The 23,916-nt window shown below is 36.8% G+C and overlaps 1 protein-coding gene across 1 annotated transcript in view; it reads left to right on the top strand.

The window, feature by feature from the left end:
* Window positions 1-23,916, top strand: part of NELL1 (neural EGFL like 1) — an 860,846-nt gene that overhangs the window by 788,656 nt on the left and 48,274 nt on the right. The gene's annotated exons all lie outside the window — the stretch shown is intronic.

Genomic DNA, 23,916 nt, shown 5'->3' with positions numbered 1-23,916 from the left:
ACATCCCTGCATAATGTGCATCCAGGGAGCTACTGAACTGATGAGCTGAATTCTCAATAGGGATTTTTCTCTTGGCAAATTCTCTCTCTCTATTTCTCTCTCTCTCTCGTGAGAGTACATTTCTCACGAGAATGTTGATGGCACAAAATTAGGGACCTTGCCTTGTTTATCCTTTAGGGCATTGAACAGCCCCTGAAATATAGATGTGCAGTATTTTGACAGAATAATTGGAAGCCGAGGTACTTTATCCTAAGTGTTCTATACTTTTATTGTGATCGTACCATCATGATAATAGCTCATATTTGTGAAAAGCTTTGTAGTTTACAAATACATTCACATCCATTATCTCATTTGATCCTCACGTTAGCACCACACAGGGATCACTCTTTCATGCCTTGGATGTTGAAGCAGAGGCTCACAGAGGCTAGAGAAGAACAGAGCAAGAATTAGAATTGTCTTTTGATCTCAAGGCCTGTTTATTTCCCTCTATATACACAGCTTCTCCTTCCATCTGACTCCAATTTGTGTGCCTAAGTGAATAAACGCACAGGGTGCTTTTGTAATCCTGGCTTTAATTAACTTGATGTTTAACTGTGTTGTACTTCTGACAGGCTTAGAAAAATTTGATTTTCAAAACTTCTGACTCTATCCCTATCTTTATCCTGATTATGTAAATTTCTGCATTTTCCTGCTCTGTCTTTCAGAGATGTCTACAACATCAATTTTGATGAGTTTTTATTTTTTCTAATTCACACATTCACCAGTCTAAAGCAAAGTATCCAAAATCATCATAATAGTTTCTCCTGCCTCATTTTCATTCTCTCCATATATCTTATTTGCTCTATTTTTTAATCTTGTCATACACTCTGTTAAACTTACTGAATTTTTTTAATAATTCAGAATTAAGGACATTTTAGCCAAAAGTTGTATATAAAGCCCATTGCAACACTTCCTACACAAATACAAATGACTCAAATATGTTCTTCTGGTATTCATATTTAGAATTTTAATGAAAATAAATCTATCTTTTAAACTACTGTTAGGAAATTTTTGTTTCCTTCACTGCTTGGGGGGCCAGTGGAGCCAAACAGGACATACAAATCCTAACGTTAGTTCTGTGCCAATACAGCACATTCTGAACCTAATTTGACATTTATTTCTGCTAACTCATGACTAAAATCTCATAATATTTCCAAGAACATGCTTTGGAAGACTATTATCTATCACTGTGTATTCTTATTTACAATAATGTATGTAAGTCCAGCCAAGTCCCTAATCAAAACATTGATCAAAGGTACACTCTGTTTAATGCTCTTTGTAAAACACATATGGTTTCTTATTATCTGTGATGGTGGCTTAACTCTTAAGTGTTTTCCTCAAGGGGTTCCAAACAACCTCACGAATTCTTCTTTTCCTCATTAAACCACTCCTGGATCTCTAAATTCCAGTGAGGCCAAAGTGCTCAGCATTTCCTGACCTCACTGCCTTTTGTCCTGTAGGTTCTACATAGGTCATTTCTGTAGCTTTAATTAACCATTATTTTCATCTGATTAAATGACAGTTTTTTTTTAAGGATTGAATGAAATCTATCATTTATGCAATTTCTCTAATTCTTTTTCATACAGTAATTGTCTCCTTTTCTTACGTAATGTCTAATCATCATCCACACTTGAAAATTAGGATATTGTAATTTTTTGTCTTTTTCTTCTATTATCAGATTGTGAAATCTCAGTTGCTGGGATTAGGTCTTTTCTCAATGTCTCTGCTTACTTTTTTTCATGGTATCTTCTCATTAAGTGATTAATGAATGAGCACAGTTTAAAAATCTGTGTTCTCCTGTGGAGTGTGTATGCTACAACTTTAAAGCCATATTGTTAGTACAGAGCCGCCAGCATGCCGGGGTGTCATCATGTGATGATCCTAATATGATAGGACAGCCTGAAAAATAATTTTAAAATTACACACCATGCTTGTTTAAAGTGCGCATTTTCACAAATTAGGTGTACTATTTTAAAACAATGATGTTTTTAAAGATCATCACTGAATGTGATTTCACTTTTTTCCCTTTAAATAACACAGTTTTAGGTTGTACTCAATGTATGGGCTTTTTCTGACATTTGAAAACAAAAGCAGGCTGGTAATGGTGATCCAAAATTGTAGAGTTCCACACAGTGCAGCTGTCAGCTCTGTGACATTCCATATCCTCCCACCAATTCACTGGCCCACCGTTCCCCAAACGTCTTGACATTCAGTCATGATTGTCATGGCATTTCATGGTTTTATACTCTAGTGCATTCCATAGGCACTTTAGAAAATAATAACTGTGGGGTCCGTGTATAATGATTCTGTGCTATTTAGGGTGAGTCACTTTAAGAAATACCAATGTAGAATCTGAAGTAAAAGTAATCCAATCCAGAATCCTGATCTGGATAATCAGGCTGATTTGGAAGGAGGGATAAGAAAATTTATTTATAAGAACACAAATTATTATTGAAAAAATATCTACTAACCTAAATTCATTAAGTTCTCAAACCGTTGTGATACAAATTCCACTCATGTGATGTTTTACCAGCCTGGCCTTCACTGCCTAGTATGGATGAGACATGCAGTAAGTGTGTGTTTCCTTACATGCCATCATTCTAGAATCAGAGTGAGAGACACAAAGCATCCTTCAGGTGTCTCACTTTTCAACAGTTTCTTAGTAATATACATAGAAGTCAGGAAAATGAAAAATGGCAGAACAGGTCCAAGGGTTTTAGAAAATAGAATTGTTGGATCCCAACAGAGGTAGGAACTCAAATGTGAAATCAAGATTTGTAAAATATAATTTCACTGAGTTTTCAAGTTCCTTAAATGTTTTGTTGGAATAGAAAAAAGCTCCAGTTGATGAGCATAGTGCACGTGTTACAAAGTTAGAAAAATGTCCCACAAAATGAAACAAAGTGAATCAAGCAGAAATAGATGACAACAAAATAAGTAAAATAAGAAACAAATCATATTAGATAAAATAAAAGTGTACATTATTTGTTTGAAAAGATTCATAATACAAATAAAACCATACTGGCACTAATCAAGGTAAAAGAATGTCACAAATAATCATTATCAGACATTTAAAAGTATTTAAGTATAGACACATGCTTCTAGAAGAAAATAACCAAATTTATTATAAATATTGAAAATTTTGATAAAAGAGAAACATTTTTAGGAGTATATTATATACCAAATATTTTCAAATGAGAAAGAGCTCAGGGGAACCCTTGAGGCTGGTGATTCCTTGCTTGATGTAGATCAGGACTCCAGCTTCACAACAGGCCATGTGCAGGCTCTTGTCGTCAGTGTCATTTCCAGTTGCGTTTCCCACTCTTCTGTGAGAACTTCCAACTGCAAGGACAGTGGCTGGTTCATGGGGGGAATAGGGGTGCTGTTTTTCAGGAGGTGCATCTGCAGGGTTTGGATGAGATGCTTGGGTCCAGCAATTCCAGGTGCAGTGCGGCTAGTTCAGAGCTCCTGGACTGTGCAGGACAGAAAGTGGCCCCAGGAAGGATCCTAAAAGGAAAATTTTTAATAAAGCTTGAGGGTGGCTACTGGCCAGATGATCAGGTCAGAAAGTATACCTCGGCCTAATAGGAAGCTCAGTTCCTCCAGGGCTCTGGATCTGCCAGGGAAGCAGTTGTATCCAGATCTTCTAATGACAATTCCAGCCATGGCCCACAGCACTCTCTTGTCAGACTTCAGAGGACCTAGGCCAGTACATATTCCTTGTAGTCAAGACATGCTGTAAGTTATTGTTTGTGTAAAAAAAGGAATCATTCCCTTTGTATATTAGAAAAGAAAAAGCTTCAGAATTGTATGGGAACAAACATGTTTGAAAAATTTTAGAAATAGATCGAAAAGAACAGATGAATAACAATGAAAATACTTGGAGTCACACATACACACACAAAGATATTTAAGGCCTAAGCAGTAAACAAATACATATATGAAACATATAAAGCTAATCTTTATGAGTTTTTTTTTCCAGGAAAATGAAAAAAGAAAATAATTCACAACTGTGATTATTATACTTAATGACTGTTGCCAAAATAATCCAAATCAACAGTGATTGTATTGTCAACATCAGTTATGGATATAAAAGTATTCTCTGAAGAATATTAGCAAAAATGACTAAAAGTAGATATTTTTTAAAATTGCATCAACATGTTGTTTTAACCTCAGGAATTCAATGAAGGGCATAGATAATGAGCCAGTGTAATTCTTCTAATTTAATGATATGAAGAGGCAAATATCTATAATTACTTCAAATAAAAACAATTTAAAAAACACAATTAGTTCTTAATGGAAAATAAACAATAGCAAGTGTAATATTTGATGGTGAATCTATAAAATCTTAAAAATGTATTTAAGAGGTTAAAATATTGAAAGCTATCATGAATTAGCTTAAATTACCATTTTCTTATCAAAGAAATCTCCTGGACCTTCACAAATGTGAAAATTTAAAATAGCTAAAACTGAAACAATATATAAATTTTGAATTTTTTAAGAAAAGAAATACACAGTGGGAAAATTATAGTTTATATTTACAAGAGCAAGCGAAATTACTGAATATGTGAATGATGTCCTACTAGTAGTTGGGAAAATATAAATAAATAAAACCTCATAGAAATACTATTTTATACCCACTGTGGTGATAAAATTAAACTTTTTGGTGCTAGTGTGGGTCAAAACAGTTTCATCTGCCTGTGGTGCTAACATCCCATGTTGGTCCTGGGGGTGCTGGCTGGGTTCTGTGTGCTCTGTTTTTGATCCAGCTCCCTGCTGTGGGGTGGAGACCAGCAGAGGCTTTTGGCCCCTGTACCCTCATGGGAGACCTGGAAGAAGTCCCTGTCTTCCCATTTCAGATTGGCTAGGGTTTGGCCATTAGGGCCATTGGTAAAAAAAAACTGAATTGCCAAAACCATCCTAAACAACAATAATAATAACAAAGAAGTGAACCCTGAAGAATCACTATTTTAGATTTCAAGATGTATTACAGGGCAGTGGTAATCAAAACAATCTGCACAAATACAACAACAGAGAAGATCAGTGGAACTGAGTAGAAACTTCAGAATTGATCCCACACATCTACAGAGACAAGAGAAACTGAAAACAAACCATGGAGAAGAGATGGTCTCCTCAACAAATCTGCTGGAAAAACTGGATTTCTACTTTCAGAAGAAGCAAGACACCAACCTTTCACCTTACACAAAAATAAGCTCTAAAAGGACAATGATCTAAACCTATGTCCAGAAATCATCCAATTACTAGCAGAAAACACAGCGAACACTCTGTAAGACGTAGGCATAGACAAATAGAAAAGATACTAAAAGCACTGGGAAGCAAAACCACAATAAGCAAATGGGACTATATCAGACTAAGAAGCTTTTGTGCAATAAGGGAAATTATCCTAAAGTAAGGAAGCAGCCAACAGAATGGGGGAAAATCCTCAAACTCTACACAACAGATGTAGGACTAATTGCTAAAGTTCACAAATAACTCCAGAAATGGAACAATAGAAAAACAAACAACCCTGTTAAGAAATGGGCAAAGGACATGAACATGTATTTCTCAAAAGGTGAAATTCAAAAAAGTTAAGAGCCATATGAAAAAATATTTGAGTTTCCCAGCTATTAGGGAAATGCAAATAAAAACTGCAATGAGTTACTACATTATTCCAGTGAGAATGGCTCACATACAGAAATCAGGAAACCACAATTGTTGGTGAGGACATGGGCAAAAGGTTCCCCGATCCTCTGGTGGTAGGAATGTAAATCAACACAACTGCTAAGGAAGTAGGTATGGAGAGTGGTCAGACAGCTAAAAATTGATCTACCATATAACCCAGCCATCCTACTCCTGAAAAGATATCCAAAGGAATTGAAATTTTTATAAGAATTTATTGGGAAGGCAGATTTACCGAGAGGAGAGACAGAAAGATCTTCCTTCTGTTGGTTCACTACTGAGGTGTCCACAATCACCAGAGCGGAGCTGATCTGAAGCCAGGAGCCTAGAGCTTCTTTTGGGTCTCCCACATGGGTGCAGGGTCTCAAGGCTTCGGACCATCCTCTACTGCTTTCCCAAACCACAAACAAGGAGCTGGAGGGGAAGTGTGGCAGCCAGGACATGAACTGGTACCCATATGGGATCCCGGTGCAAGCAAGGTGAAGATTTAGCAACTGAGCCGTGGTGCTGGGCCTAGGAAGTGAGATCTTCCTTTGGGAGAGCAACCTGCAAGTCTGCATTTCTAGCAGCACATTGCAATGGTAAAGACATGGAATTGACCCAGATGTCAACAGAGGGATGGGCAAAGATACTGTGGCACAAGAACTCTGTGGAATCTTACTCAGCCATAAAGGAAAGTGAAATCTCGCTGTTTGCAATAATATGGTCTCAGCTGGAAATCATCATGTCCCAACAGCACAAATGTCATATGTTCCCCTGAAATAAGAGAGCTAATATGCTAAGTACAATATAAATATGTAAAAAATACATATATACAAATACAGATATGTGTGTGTGTATATACACACATAGGTATATATGTATTTAGGTATATATTAGTATAAATGAACGATTCCTGGGAGACTGGTATACCAGGAAATAAAGTTACAAGACAGCGTGTGGCTCTACCCCCGAATAAAAGGAAGACTTTTGATATTACAATACAAGGCTTTCCACCTTTGCTGGTACTTATCATATCATGACACATTTAAATGTCAGAAAGTTAAACATGTAACTGGTACCAAGGAACTGTTCCATTGTGATAATGGGCACGGGGGAGGCAGCAGAGGAAAACAGGGAGAGAAGGGAGGTAGAAGGGTGAACCCCTATATCTACAAAATGTATTGTAGAAAACTATTTTTCAAAACAAAAGAAAACAAAAACTTTTAATCAAATCAATCCCCTTAAAGAAATAAAGAAGTGGAGGAAACAAATACTTTCAAATTTAGACACTTTGGAGAATGTTTCTTAGTTTGGTGAAGTTGATCAGACATGTATTATCTGACTTAACAATTGCAACTTGAGCAAGCACTTTAATAACTCAGTCATGCATACAAGAACAAATGGGAAAATGTTTCATAGCTACATTGATTGTGATGGAAAACATCAGAGAATTAAAATCCCCTCAAAGAGAGGATAAAATAATAAATGCCTTTGCAAATGAGCATGCGAGACTTGCTTCTTTGATAATTTAACATTGTTTCAAATGTCAAAACAATGTTGAATGAGAAAAGGAAATTATAAAATTATGTATGCAGCCTGATACAATCTGATAGCATTTTTGCAGAATAATACTCTCCATTGTTTATGGCTTCATATATAAAGAATAAATGGGAGTGATGAAAGCTACAATCAGAATGCCTCTTATACCTAGGACAATGTAACAAGGTATGCCTAGAGAGGGAACCTGCCTATCTCACACATCAGTTACTAAGTCAACTGTTAGATGGACTGTTGTATTTTTATTAGCATTTGTACAAATTCGTGTTAATTTAACATTTCATAAAAAGCTAAGTGTGTATTTAGATAAGCAACAGAGAATTGGTATTTCATTGCCCTCATGATGATTCACATTCATTCAAAAGCTACTGAGCATTGTAAAATTACTAGTGATGCTTCTATAAATTCGTGTTTCATCTGTTAGGAGAGGTAGTAAGTGAACAGTGATAACCCATGAACTTAACCTATTCTGGAAAGGTCTGAGTCAGAGGTCTAATCAATATCTCCACACTTTAGGAGTAGGAATGACTTTACGTGAATTTGTAATGTTGGTGAATGCATGACTGAGTACATCTTGTTTCCAATTATGTGTCACAAACATAATGGTTGTCTTTTAGAAATCGTATTTATGAATGTGCAGAGAGGCAGAGAATAGTGATGTATCCAATAAACACCATAAATAACTGTGCTGAAGTGGAGCACAAAATCCAAATGTAATTTAGATATGCTCAATGGAACTTCTAAAGCATTTTCTTAAAGCAGAGTTGGGCAAATTCCCATTTTTGCCCTTTACTATATTGTGTAGGGAGATAAAGGAAAGCTCAGTCAAGCCTTTTGCTTAATATCGATCTTGCCAAACACTCATATTCTGCAGTTGGGATGAAATACAAGCATTTGTTCGGAGCTGAACTTAGACACAATTTGAGGAGACATAGGATAGTGTTTTTACCCATGCTCAAATTTGCTAAAATGCCATGATCTAGCCTGGCAGAATATGTTAAAGCTAAAGGATGAATTGTGATAGCATGAAAAGATTCTCCTGTTGCTGTAAACTCTTTTTACGTTTCCCTAATTGAGCTCTTGGACACTCTCAGAGATCGTCATTTCCGTCTGGTATTCTGCTTCTTGTTTATTCTTCTTCATTGGATGATCCTCCCTGTTAATTTGTTCCCATCTCTGCTAGCTTAAGCTTAAGCCATTTTGATAATTGTTTCTCTTTCTTTAAAGAACAACTCTAAAAGTGTCTTTACTCTTTTCATGAATTGTTTCGAAATACTTTTAATGAGTGTAGGCAGACTTTCAAATTTGTGTCCCGCCTTCCTTTTCCAACTGCATGATCTGGTCAGTAGCTTCTGTGTTCGTATCTATACAATATGGGTAACGAGAGCACCTGGATAATCTAGTTTTTGAGAGGATTACATAGCCTAACACATAGGGAGCACTTAGAACTGGGTTTACCTTTTCTTACTGGGAATTGTAATAAATCCTTATAAGGATTTCAAGCTTCCACTTAAACCCACATATAGCAGAATTCATATTTTGGAAAATGTAGACCTAAAAGATTGTGTTATGTGAAATGCAAGGCTGCATTTTGAAGATTGAAGAAATCATTGGAATGAGCCTGTCTAGGTCAACCAGCGCCAGAATCCAAAGCAATCCAAACCTTGCTGTCTATTTAGTGTCTCCTGGTGGCAACTGTAGCCAAACCTCAATAGTACCTTGAGGATACTTCTAGTTCCCTTATCTTTGTTAGAATGTGAGAGCTATTACCTAAATATCCTTCAGAGTTCATGCTTGTTTGGTTTATTTATTTTTTTTATTTCTTTTTTTTTTTTTTTTATTTAACTTCATTAATTACATTGTATTATGTGACACAGTTACATAGATACTTGGGTTCCATGCTTGTTTGGTTTAAATGATCCCAGAAACTGAACTAAGAGGATATTTGCCATGTGGGACTTTCTTCCAGAGGCAGTGCTGCCTCTTGTTTAATGGGTGTTCTATCTTTCTTCCATTCATCTTAAATATAAGCATTTTATTCTGCCTCTCTTTGAGGCTAAGAACTAGACGGATTTTTGTCATTCAGAAATCACATTATATTGAATTCACGGCAATAAAAGTTGTGCCATCTAAGGAAGTTAGAATCTATATTTTATTAGCGTGACGTTATAGCTTCAATTTTAAATTTCTTGTACTTAATGTGCTTTTATGTTTTAATTATATATGTGCTTGTCTCACTAAAGGAATCTGAAGTCTTCAGAGACAGAACTACATATAATTCAATTTATATGCCTGATGATGTAAAGAGGGGAGAAAATCAGCATCTGTATTCACAAACTAGATGTAGTGGTAGTCCATGTCTTAATGAAAATTAAAAAAAATCAAACAGAATTAATTGTCTGCATTTTAGGATAAGGAAGATGATTATTAAGCATCTGTAGCCACACAGTCATTCAAGGACAGAAGGACAGACATTTGAATTCAACCCCAAACTAACTTAAAATAAAAAATATATGCCTAGGCAAAATTATTTGCAAAATATATAAACCAACAAAGCTAATTTACATTTCACTTCACCCAGCTCATTGCCTCAGAAGCAGCTAAGTGTTAACAGATGAATGAAGAGCATATTTGGCATTTTGGAGTAAGAAGAGAGTATTTGGAAGAGAATATTCAAGATGGTTGGACACCTAATTTATTTCAAGCAGAATCAGCCAGTCTGGGACCATAGGTGGCCCCGTTGAAGCTTCACAAAAAAGGTGATTGTCAGTTAGTTTCTGATTTGTAAGACTACCCCAGTCAACTGCAGTAAGTATCATAGTATAATTTAATGCATTTTGGACTATTATTTGAATAATGGGCAGAGATGCCAAATGTAAACTTGTTCCAGCAATGTTATTACACTTTTCTTCCAAAAATAATATTCTAACAAGGTTATTACTTTTCTTTCTGAAAATGATATGGAGGTTTTTTGTTTGTTTTTGTTGTTTTTAGAAAGAAGTCATTTCCCTAAAAAATATGCAAATGTGTATGACATAGGTGGCTTCAAATCTGAAAAATCTACATTTCCCAGGAAATGATGGCTTCATTCTTTACTATTCTAATGAAAAATAAAAATTTCCAAATTAAAAAATATATTTAATGTAAGGAAGTAAAAGAAAAAGCTAAGCTTTGTAAAAGGCAAATGTGTTAATGAATAAGGTAAAATTGAGTGAAAGTAATACAGTTTGAAATAATAGATAGAGACCAATAAGGAAGGCTTAGAACAGACAGGAAACGTTCAACTTGGACTCACATATACTTTACTAGATAGGACACAAAGATTAGTTACTCCTCACTAGGGTACTGAAGATTTCTCTGCACACCTCTCCTAAAACTGTTCTGCGCCCAAATCATTAACATATGCCTTATTAGAGTTATAAGCCTGTTTGGACTATCCTGAATTCGCCAAGTTCAGTAAAAATCATGCTTCAATACTATAAGGTGCTAAATATAAAAATTAAAAGAGACACGAGACAGCTGAATAATAACCTATAACCATTTTAAGGTGTAGAGCAGCCAGTTGTGTATAAACTAAAATTCAAAAGTCAATGAAGTAGTCACAGGATGAGGTTAAGAACTTGCATTTTCCAACATATTAGTCACACAATACCATACCAATTAACTCCATAATGTTTTAAATTGTTGATGTTGTGTTGTGAGTTTTCATGGGAGGGGATGATATTCTGCCAGCTCTATTTTCAGACCAGGGATGGTGTCCCAATGAAACTGTTGAATATATCTGGACAATGAGTTGCTGGACTCTATGCATGGTACATGCTTGCAATGAGGGAATCATGACTGGATATGAACTGTACTACTGCAACAATGTGGAGGAGTCCAACATGGAGTAGGGTACGGGGAGGGGTTGGGGGAATCCCAGAGCCTATGAAACTGTCACAAAATGAAATTAAAAAAAATAAAAAAGTAATAAAAGTTACTTGATATTCAGATTGGGCTTTCAGATAACAGATCAGATTTGTATGGATAATCTCATTTAAATATTTAGCAATATAATGTTGCCCCCCTCCATTTTATTGATGAAGAAACTGGAACGGCAGGAGGCAATACCTGAATCCTTTCTAGTAAAGCTGCTTAGCACAAGACTAACCTGACTAGTTCTGAGTTGAGTTCTGAATATGTGCCTGGGGATCTCAACTGGTGAGAATGTGAAAGCACCAGAACCTTCATCCCTTCCTGGAATGCTAGGACATCTGGGGCTGAGCATGCCCATCCTGATCCAAAGATACTGGAGTTAATATTCTTTATTATTGATTAGTAATAGAGACATGAAGATTCACTAACCTTTCATTGTAAGCGTGTTAATTGCAAATGACTGATGGGGTTACATCCTCTAGTCAACAAAAAATGAAGTAAGATTAATCATTTATAACAGAGGTATTTCATCTAAAATGTTTATAGAGATTTTGTTGTCCTTGTCAATAAGATAGTAAGTGTCGCAAACTCAGGTGTCTACGTCTGTCACATGTGAATAGGTGATCCAGGGATGAACATCTTGCAACAAGAGTCCATGCACTGTTGCTGGATGACAGTTGCTCCTCATTTCCTGCCAGCTATTGCCAAGTGGCAATGAGTTGAGTATTGCCAGATTATTCCCACTGTCTTTCATTTATTTTAGAATTGTAAAAAAAACAAATTGTGCTGATTCTCAACCTTGTCATCTGATTCATTACTAAATCCACTTCTGTGTAAACACACTACCCTGAAGTTTCTGGCTGGACTAGAAACATTTTGTTTCATTTCTGTTTACTTCACTGGAATTGAGCTTGAAAACTTGCATTTTCTCTCTTAGGAGCAGAAAAATGACTCCTCTTGTGGTATTCATCCTGTTCCATTTTGCGGAGGACTTGTTTATAATTTGTTTTTCCTTTGCCAGTGTCATTACTGAAAGCCCATGATTAGGTGTGTAGGTGATAGTCATGATCATGACAAGAGTAATTTCTTGTAGTTTAAAGTTGTAGTATGAAATGAGGTGTGGCAAAGACAAGGGGTGAAACATTTTGAAGGGTGACTGGAAATCTTGTGTTGACACAAACAATTTAATAATTCTCCTTCACTGTTGTAATTTAAAATTTTCTGTAATTTTTAAATACTGATCTTTAAATGATGCTTGGCATAAGGATTCTGCAAACTTCTTTGGATGCTTTAGTTCTACTTCTTTGTGATTGTCTGTATCTTTTGCACCTGCCAGGAGAGAAGGACTGGCAAGCAAATAGTTATTACTGAAATAGAGAGCATGCAGGCAAAGTGAAATCTCAGCCAATAAAAATAGACCCTAAAAAGACATTAGTATTAGTAACAGGATGTAAACTTCACTGAAAATATAGCTTGTTCTTTTCAGGCCATCTTCCTCTTATTTTCTGCTATTAATATTCTTTCCTTTCCGTCTTGCTTGCCAATAAGCAGTAAGCACAAAGCTCAGAGGTGGAAGACCTCTTCACCTGGTCTCAGCTGTGTTATGCTCGAAGGAAGCTTTGAACTCAGTTCACTGTGGGTTGGGCTATCAGGATCAAAAAAGATACAGTATGCCTATGCATTATGGTTCTGTGTTGCACTTGCCCTAAGGAATGTTATTATGGTTGAGCCTCATAGGTACAACCTTTCACATCAAAATATCTCTTAGGAACTTCATGATATGACTTTGATTTTTAAACAAAATATTGTCCAGTGACTGCAGAGAGTAAGTTGGCATTTGAACTTCGGTGTTCCGCAGGTTGTTGAGGGACATAAACTGAAGGTGGGCTGGCTCTGGATGCTTTCCCAGCAGGGCTGCAGTTTCTGAGTGTTCTTGACACCACATTTCCCCCAGAGAGGTGTTTGTGTTTATGTCTTCCTTCCTCAGTAGACTATGAAGTCCTCAAAAGAAGAGACACTGTGTAGCTACCAATGATTCCACATTGATGTGAATTCGTTTTCTATCGTGTAGCATCTTGTGGCTTTGACAGAATGACATGTAGTCTTAGTTTTTTCTATTTACATTGGGGAAAGTAACATTTATATACATTTTAGTGTTGCCATGGGAACAGAAATAGTGCCTTCTTACTTAATAGAATTGAAAAAAAAAGTGTTCTTTCTCTTGCTGATTTGAAATTTCATCATCTAGAAAAATCCCTGGACACATTCAAGTGATAAATGGTTTCATGTGAAAAAAGGAAAAATTATATATGAATATGTACACACTGATCTTAAATATATCTAGCAATTTAGCATTGCTATTCCTTAAATAGCTGCTGAGTTGATTCATGGCATATTGTTAGGTATTTGTTCAACCAACTAGAAAACCTTACGCAGGTCTTTGTCTTATCGGACTTCAACTTTTCTTTATGTAAAAGATGGTCACTGGACTCAGAGTTTATAAGTAAGAACTCAAGTTAAGTAGAAATGTATTTTATGCTTCCTTCCCAGTGTTGATCTAAATGGTATTTCAAAACAATTAAAAAATAAAAACACCCTAACAACCTGATCTAATAAGTGTGCATTCAGTTGGAAAATGGAGAGCCCAGTGTAGCATACTGACACTTCTTGGAGATACAGTAATTGCTGTCCTTCGGCAGAATGTGTGCTCTTTGGGTTTGCCATCAGTTGCTTAGATTGAGTGCCTAAATCAAGTCAACTTTGGAATGTATGACCGTGAACATGGTAGCACACATTTTTCAATTGGGAAGACAGATTTTCAGAGATGCAAAAGCAGAGAAAAAGGTCTCCCATCTGTTGGTTCACTCCCCAAATGGCCGCAATGGTTGGAGCCAAGCTGATCTGAAGTCAGGAGCCAGGAGCTTCTTCCGGGGCTCCCACACTGGTGCAGGGTCCCTAGGTTTTGAGATGTCGTTGACTGCTTTCTCAGGCCACAGCAAGGAGATGGATAGGAAATGGAGCAGCCAGGACATGAATGAATGCCCAGATGGGATACTGGTGCATGCGAAGTAAGGACTTAGCCACTAAGCTAGTTTTACTCTTCTGTTCCCCTATGATTAATTTATGTATAGACATGGGGGATCTAGACATTCTTAGTTACTCCTCATACTATAGTAACTAACCCAGAAAATTGAAAATAGCTGTGTTTATCCATTGACATTTAAAGGAGACAACCATAAATGACCACATTAGATGACTTTATTATCCTTTGATCTATTTTTTGTGCAACTATACCTCTTAAAATTTGTGATGTTCATAGTCTTTCCTCTCTTGATACCTCAGTGGCTTCACAAACTGTGTGTTTTAGCTGATTCAATAAGCAGTGATTAAATCTTTATTTCCATTTGTAATTTTTAGGTACAGGCTCCAACCTCTCCAAATCCTACATCCTTATGTTACTTTCTGTGGCTTGCTGTGACTGTAGATGCCTTGTAAATAGCCATCAGTCCTCTAAAGAACAGAGTGAGCCCAGTGTGTCAAGGATGCCATAAAAATGAACTCATAGAAAGCAGAATAAACACTTGCAAAAATTCTTTCTAGGTGTAGGCTTGCATTTTTTTTTCTTCTGAGTTTCTTCTTCAACTCACAGATTAAAACCAAAAAAAAAAAAAAAAAAAAAAAAACCTAAAAAAGACATGTTTTCATTCCTTACCCTTAGAGATAAAAATTTTAAGAAAAAACTGTGAGTTTGACGAACGTAGACTTATTTTTCCCAAAGTAACTTTTTCATTGTGATTATTTGTCTACCATTACAAAACATAAATGAAATTTCTCTGAGAATATTCTGACAGCATCAGAAATATGAAGATGCTTTCTAAAAGATTAGCTTACTTATATTCTTCATTTTTCATTGGATCTAGAGCTTCCTTATTTTATTTCTAGGCAAATTATCTTATTTATTATACCTCCCTAAATACTTCCACAATGAATAATAAATGAATACTCAAGGAAAACAGATGAAGATCTGCACTTCAAGAGACAGGTTTAACATCTTGCAAGAAAAAATTAAAAACAACTTGTGTTCCTCCTTGTAAGCAGAAAAGTAAAACATCATTTACAGTGGCTTTATCACTGTCTTATCCAAGGATTCTTGAGCCTATTTGGAAACACGTGATTAGATATAAGGGAATAAGGGGAGAAGCCAAAACAGTTTGATGGGAGGGAATGTGTAGTGTATTCAGAGGCAGAAGGACCTAATGAAATTTTTGAGTCAGATTAAAATGAGTTCAAAATTTACCATAATGTGCATTAAACATGTTGACTTAAGAAAATTATTCAATCTCCTTCAGCCTTAGTTTTCTTATCTAAAAACTAGAGATAAGAATATTCAATTGGTTTAATTCATTTTGACTGGAAGTAACAGAAAATTTAAGTTTCTGTGAAGTTTGTACTTATCTTTTGTGACATGAAATCTTTCCATGTGTACCTCTAGGCTTGGTTCACTAGCTCAATGATATCAACAGGTTAGATTAGTGTGTCTAAAATTTTATTGGATTTTTCTTAGGACCCCAAGATTACTATACTTCCACTATTAAATATTCCACCCAGCTGGCTAGGCAGAATGATCACTTCAAGAATTCCATCATTCCAGCATGAAAGTCAGTCTCACTGCAATTTGCATCCCAGCAGATCTCCTCTTACCTCATGATCCAGAACCAGGTAACAGGCCCTTATCTAGATAATACATAGGGTGAAGGGATAGGTATACTCTGCTTATTGTGAACAAAGAGTTCTTCAAGAGTGATCCCCAGGGGCATTCTGACAACTTGGTAAGTTGTGGATGGACTGCTTACTTTAACCTAGGAATTTTCAATTCAGTATGTTGGATGGATTTCCATTTTTGATATGTTTTGTTTCATTTGCACAAGGCCCCTTGTTAATGATGTTAATAAACTAGCCGAGGATGAGTCTCAGAATGAGTCGCATTCTGTCCAGTATGCCCCGAGATCACTGAGGGGTGAGGCAGCAGTGTTCTTCTGTAACAGAAACACTGGAGATAAACTGTTGGTGATGGATGTCTTTTTACTTCGAAGAAGTCACAAACTTATATAGAGTAGAAAAAGGGGGCAGGCAGAAGAGTGGTCCCAAACGTACTTGTGCCCAGCAGCAACACTGTGGCAGGTTAGTAGGTATGTCTATCTCTCTGGACCCTCCAATAAAGTTAAAGATCAGAAAACACAGCAAGTGTGGGCAGCTGAGTCTCAGGGCAAACCCGTTACCTGCTGAAAAGCAGGAGGAATGTAACATTTAACTTCCTAGAATTGTTTACCAAGGAAGTCCTATCCTAGTTTGTTAATGAGGCAGGGAAGAGAGTGGGGTGCACTCCATTGCTCTTGCTGCATGCCCAGTGAACAGGCCATGCTGGGGTTTCTGCACCTGTTAGGGATTCCCCCAGGGACATAGTTTGTTGTATACCTACAACCTCCCACATGGACTAGGCAGGCAGAGATCCAGGGGCAATCTCCCACAGATGAGCCTTGAAGAACCATTACTTTGGACCAGGAGTAGATTTATCTCTGGCACTAATGGACTTACTTTTTATAGTAAGAGATCATTACTATTTAGTTAAACAGCTCAGGTTTCCTTTCCAGAAAGTTATTGAGGAGGAATGTATGTCAGTCAAGATACAGCAAGAAAACATAAATGTTATGCCTGCTTGCCCCAGGGCTACAAGGTTGGGGTGGGTAGTTGCCTCCATGCTGACACCTGAAATTGTCTGAGATTTGTCCTCTAAACTTTCTGCTGGAAGTTGGAATTTCTTAAAACAACAACAACAACAACAACAAAAACCCTCCAGAATTTTAAAATTGGCACATCTGAAAGTTGCTGCCAGGGAAATTGGTGCTATCTTCTTTGCAAATGTTTCAGAAATCTCTGACTTACCTTAGCTAGATTAAAACTCTCAGTTCTTCCTCCTCTATGGCCCTGTTGGTTAAAAATCTTCACTCAGTATTCTGCCTGGAAAAATGTTACATCAGTTAGGGTTTTTTTTTATATGATTTTTATTGGTTTTTTTTAATATAACTTAGTTGGCAGTGGGTTCTCCCAACCCACTCTGCCAAATTCCCTCCCCTCCCCTCTGTTCTTCTCTCTAGAATATTAATGTGTGTCATTGTGAATTTTCCCAAGTCCATCATGCTTCCACTGGAGTTTCTCCCAGCCATGTAGAAGATGAACTTTTTGCTGTAGGTTAATTCTTATATCCTGGGGCCCTAATATAGGTACAGTGAGGATTAGGCCTTTGTTGTTTATGGGCCATACCTGTGACAGTTATATGTGGAGACTGACAGTCACAGATGATTATAAACAATATACTTCTTGTAGATGGTTAATTAATGAATTATATCACAAATTCTTGCTACATTAGGTACAAGTAAGTATAAAGTAACATTGATTAACATAGAGTAAGATTCACATATAATATCTCTAGATTTGACATCATATTATATTATATTAGAGCAAACATGATATCTGAGCTTTTGGGATTGGCTCATTTCCCTTAGCATTATAGTCTCTAGTTTGGCTCATTTGGCCACAAAATAATATATTTCATTTTTTTTAATTGCCGGGTAGTATTCCATAGTGTAGATGAACTACAGTTTCTTTATCCAGTCCTCCGTTGATGGGCATTTAGGTTGCTTCCAAGTTCTTGCAATTGTTGATTGTGCTGCAATAAACATTGTGGTGTGTGTTGCTTTGTCATATATTCCCAGAAGTGGTATTGCGGGGGCATATGGTAGGTGAATGTTTAATTGCCTAAGTGTTCTCCATACTGACTTCCATAGTGGCTGAACTAGCCTGCATTCCCACCAGCAGTGGAGTAGGGTTCCCTTTTCTCCACAACCTCGCCAGCAGGTTGTGTTGGTATTTTTCTGTATATGGGTGATTCTTTCAGGCATTAGGTGGAACCCCAGTGTTGTTTTTATTTGAATTTCCCCTATTGCTAGAGAACTTGGGTATTTTTTCATGTGTTCGTTAGCTATTTGAATTTGCTCCTTTGTAAAGCATCTGTCCATTTCTTGTGCCCATTTCTGGTTTCTTGACTGGTTTGTTTGTTTTGTTGTTAGTGTTGTTCTGGAGCTCTCTGTGTATTCTGGAAATTAGCCCTTTGTCTTCTGTGTAATGTGCAAAATCTCCTCCCATTCTATTGGTTTCTTATTCATTTTGTTAATTGTTTCCTTTGCTGTGCAGAAACTTCTTAGCTTAACATAGTCTCATTTGTTTATTTTAATCTTGACTTCTTTTGATTTTGACGTTTTTTTCTAGCAAGTCTTTGCCCACTCCTGTATCAGTTTTAGGTTAGAAATTTTGTGTAGTCATGAGTGGTGATGAAAGTTGTGCAAGAGGGCCCGGTGAGATGACATAGTGGTTAAGGTCCTCGCCTTGCACGCCCGGGATCACATATCGGCGCCGGTTTTATATCCAGCAGCCCTGCTTACCATCCAGCTCCCTGCTTGTGGCTTGGGAAAGCAGTGGATTACGGCTCAAAGCTTTGGGACCCTGCACCCGTGTGGGAATTCTGGAAGAAGCTCCTGGCTCCTGGCTTCATTGCAGCCGCTTGGGGGAGTGAATAATCAGACGGAAGATCTTCCTCTCTGTCTCTGCTTCTCTCTGTATATCTGGCTTTCCAATAAAAATAAATAAATCTTTAAAAAAAAAAGAAAGTTGTACAAGAGGCTGGACAACATGAAATTTGATAGTATATATTTGGGAGTCAAGTACACTTTGATTTGACTGTCCATTTTGCTATTTTCTTTTTTTTAAAGATTTATTTATTTTTATTACAAAGTCAGATATACAGAGAGAGAAGAGACAGAGAGGAAGATCTTCCGTCCAATAATTCACTCCCCAAATGAGCGCAACAGCAGCTACTGAGCCAATCCGAAGCCAGGAACCTGGAACCTCTTCCAGGTCTCCCACATGGGTGCAGGTCCCAAATCTTTGGGCCGTCCTCGACTGCTTTCCCAGACCACAAGCAGGGAGCTGAAAGGGAAGAGGAGCTGCTGGGATTAGAACCAGGTCCCATATGGGATCCCAGGGCATTCAAGGCAAGGATTTTTAGCCGCTAGGCTACTGCGCCAGGTCCCGATTTTGCTATTTTCCAGATGTTTTCCCATAATCATATTATTGAAATTGCTGCATTTATGTAATATTAATGTAATTTTGTGATCTCAGAGACATTCTCAAGATCAAGCTGTTGACTAGTTACAGGTGCTAACACATAGTAAATTATTAGTATATAGAAATTCAAATTTTCTTTCTGTTTTATGGGGAATGTACAGAAGAAAGTATGGAATATTCTAAAAGCAAACAATTGTCAGAATGCAGTGAGGTGGTAGAACTAATAAAAATGTAGGATTGCAGAAAAACGAAAGGTGGAAAAGATTAAAGAAGTGTGGTTGGTGATTTCCAATAGATAAGAGCATGCAGTGTATGTAAGGTTTTATAAGCCAAGACAAGAACTTTGATGTTGTATTCCATGATGGTAGGGGATGAGAGTGAGGAAGGAATGCTGGCAGAAAAGTAAATTTGATGTATGGGAACATGTATGGTGCAATGAACTATGAACACAGTGAATCTGAAATGGAGATAAAAGTGAGATTATTGAATTCATAGACAATAGCAAATTTGTATCTCTGCCTCTCTTGTATGGCCAAGAAGTAAATTTACAAAACAGTGTAAAGCAAAACCACCACCATTGTCATTGCCAACGTTATTAATTGCAGGTATCATTTGTTTTAATAAACCTAAATCAGTTGCTAAGCAAGACTTAAAAGGAGCAAACAGTAATAATGAAGTCACTGTGCATTGTTTGTAGTACTTGATAGATTTTGCAAAGCTTGTTCACTTCTTATTGACACTTCTGGAGGCAACAAATGTGATTTTTAAATTTCTGTTTGGTTAATAAAGAAACTAAGATACCAAAGCATCAGTAGGCCTCGAGGGTCATTCAGCTGGAGTAGCTGATGAAGGCATAAGTTTGAAGTGCAGATCTTTTATCTTGTAGGATGCTAAGGCTTGAAGAGGCTTAACAGTGCTCTAGTATAATCTTTCCAGTTTACTTGGAAGAAATCGAACCTGGAGACTAGGATGACATTGGCATGGACACACAGCTCCTTATTGACCAACTGGGGATTACAAATTAAAGAACAACAATTATTCAAGGCCTAATGAATGTCTTTTCTGGCTTTGTGGAGTAGCCTTACATTGATCCCATTCAATCCTGAAAGCAACATCATGAGCTAGGTAATTTTAACCCCATTTAAGAACAGACAGAACTAACACTCAAAAAAAATTGTTCAGAATCAATCCATAAAGGCTTCTCAGAATCACCCAGCTGTAAGAGAACCAGGATTCACACTCAAGTGACATCCAAATATGATGCTTTCAGTTTTGTACTGTTGTGCCTTGACTCCTGAACTCTCATTACAAAACTTCGTCCACTCCTATAACTGCCTACAGAATGTGCTAAAAGTACAAAATAATCTTTCTGCATATGTTTTACTCCAAAATATGTAGAGAATTGAGTAATGTGTTCTTTACATAGATAGTATTATTCTTGAATTATTAAAAATATTATGACCAAAAGAGTGACAAATACTTTTCATTTAGTTTTGAACCAGATTTCACTATTTGTTTAACTGGGTAACATGGACAATAACATTAGTTTTTGAGTAGATAACATTTGACCTTCAGGATATGAAAATGACTAGGTTTCATTCTCATGAATCCTCCTGCTACTGTTTCCTTTGTACATGTTCAGGTCAATGGTGAATTAAACCGAGAGTTAAACAAAATCCTAGGACTTTTCTTTAGATTGAAAAGGGATTTTTTGTTGTTGATTATACTTTTCCCTGGGAATGTCAGACACACTGTGGGGTGCAATCAGGCTTGCATGATTTATCAGAATTCCCTGAGCAAGAGAGTCAGATTTTACTGTGAACTCGCAGGGACCTCACTTGCAGAGCATCTGTCTTGCCTGTTTGCAGTAGGAAATGCTGAATGGGAGAAACAAATCTCTGAGGACCAAGGCAGCCCCAACCCAGCTTGGATAGAAACCATCATTTATAATTAGTAAAATCCCCAACATATTGCTGAAAAGCCTTCAAGTGCTTTCTGTATTTGTATCTATGGTGGTTGCTTTCAATACTGTGACTATATACACAGAGAAAAGAGAAGGCAAAATGTGACTGTTTCTAATTAGAACATAATTGCATATAACGTGAATTTTATGTTTCTCACATACGATTACATATAACATGACTTTTCTGGCTTTCCTTGTAGCCATGGCATGGACAGCCAAAATGTACTCTTTTGTTTACCAGGGTATCAGTGGGTGATGGGTTTTGATTATCCCCAGTGATTCCTCAGAATCTGCCACAGAATGTTCTGCTCCTAGGCAAGGAACATTCTCCTTGTTCTCATTTCTAATGCAAGGCAGAGATTCCCTCGTGTCTCTGGGGGCAGCTGTAGTTGTATAACTGACTGATTAGCATCACTGTCTGGGAGAGTTGACTGTGTTAGGAAGATAACCTCTACTCTGCTGTATTATGAAAATTCTCGCTAGTCTTTCTTTATCATCTCAATTGGTGGGAATAGATATATTATAAACTGAGAAGGTATTTGCTCCATTTCTACTCTTAAAATAGAAGTCCTTTGTCAAATTTAAGGGAAGAAGAATTATGTATAAGATGATTAGATGGCTTTGAGAGTGAAAGGGGCAGAAGGTATAAACCAGGACTGTTCCAGGGAAACCAAGACAACAGATTTTTATTATCTGAGATTTTTTTTCTTCCTTTTCCTAGTTTCTTCCAATACCTACCATGGTTAGATGGCTATTAGCTAGCATATTTCTAACATTTTAATGTTGAGAGATTCTGCAGTGATCATGACTGAGAATTTTGGGAATAAACTTTGGAGGTGGAATTTGTTGATACTCCATTACAGAGAATTATCATTCAGCCTAATTCATAGGAGCACCCTTTGAGTAACTCTTACAGTGTTTCTTCTGCTATTTTTGTTTGCAAAAGGCACTGAACTCAAGGGTAAGCAGCTCTTCTCTGTGAGCTATAACACTCAGTTACTTCTCTAATTAAACTTTTGAAATTTTCAGTGATCAGGTCTGTTTCAAAGAACTAATACCTGTCATATTTGAGAAATGGTAAACTATATAACCATGGACATTTCATTTTTCTTATTTGCAATACATTTATAATGCCTGATTGCAGTATCTGAAGGGGCCGTGAAGCATCAGATATCGAGAAGTGATGATATTTAGAAGCAAGTCTGCTGCCTGTAAAGTAAAAAGACAATGTTGGCTGAACGACATATGCGGTTAAACAAGGTGGTGGCGGTTGACAGTAAATGGCAAAGGTGGGGTTGCCTAGTATCAAGAGCTGCTTATTTTATAGTTAACTTGGCCAGAATGCTAGGAAATAAGAATGTTGGGTTTCAACCTAAATTCACAACCCTGTACACAACTGAGGGCTTGTCAAGGTAATAGAATCATTGGGATTTAATTACCTATAACTTGATGCCTACAATGTAACTGTTAGAGGAGATCTGGGAGGGTATTTTATTCATTATATATTATGCCCTGATGTTAATTCAATTTCTGTTCATATGTACTGTAATTCATACATTTACAAGAGAACTGGGGAAATATTCCTAGCCATAGATAGCCCTAGTTCAAGAATAATTGTATAGAAAAGTTCTGCAAGTGTAAGCTGAATACAGCATAAAATTATCAACTCTTCTTTCTTGAAATGGTGTCAGCCTCGCTGATCAAATACAGGCCTTTGGGCTAGATAAATGTGTTCATGATCCAGACATTTTCTAGTTCTAAAGAACCAGATCCTGGAGAATATAAATAAACCTTAGAGATTTTGTTTTATCAGGAGTGAATGAAGAATGAGAATCTCTGAGTGACTTATATGGTCATCATTTTGAAAGAATTAAAATGAGAAAACATTGTAGAATTGTGGGTTAATTCACAGCTTAAAAACTCCTTCATCCCTTACCTGAATGCCTGGAATTGAGTTCTGCTTCGTATTCTTGCCAGGCTTCCAGCTTCCTGCTGATCCAGCTTCCTACCTGGTAGGCAGTATGTGGTACGCCAAGTACTTACATTGTACCACTTAAATGAGAGACCTGAATAGAGTTTCTAGCTCCTGCTTTGGCCTAGTCCAGCATTGGCTGCTGAAGGCATTTGGGGCATGAACCTGCCAATGAAGGATTTCTCTCCCTCTCATTTCAAAATAATAACAAGAAGCATTAAATACTTTCCAAACTGTATTCCTCAGAACCCTACTTTATCATTCTTCACTTGATGCTTGTGGAGGACATAAATATAACTAGTGTCTGAGATTGTCATTTAAAAAAATGATTTAACACTGCTTAGGCAAGTGCATAAATGTATTTTTTTATCTCCAAGGAACACACATTAATATATGGGATTACTGATTTACAATCATTGAGTCTGATACATGTCATCTATCTAATATCAAGACTCTGTGAAATATCATCGGTTTGGTTTTGGGTTCAGCAGGACTGACTTCACCACTATCTTCTTAGTTGCTGTTCACTTTATGAAAAAATAAAAAAACAAGAATGAAATGTTCAGTTTATTTAGATTCTGGGTTGGCATGATGGAAATAGGATACAGTTCTGGTTTAAATTTTTATG

Source organism: Ochotona princeps, chromosome 4 (genome assembly GCF_030435755.1).
Source record: "Ochotona princeps isolate mOchPri1 chromosome 4, mOchPri1.hap1, whole genome shotgun sequence".
Taxonomy (NCBI): Eukaryota; Metazoa; Chordata; class Mammalia; order Lagomorpha; family Ochotonidae; genus Ochotona; species Ochotona princeps.
This window is presented reverse-complemented; position numbering and strand designations above follow the sequence as displayed.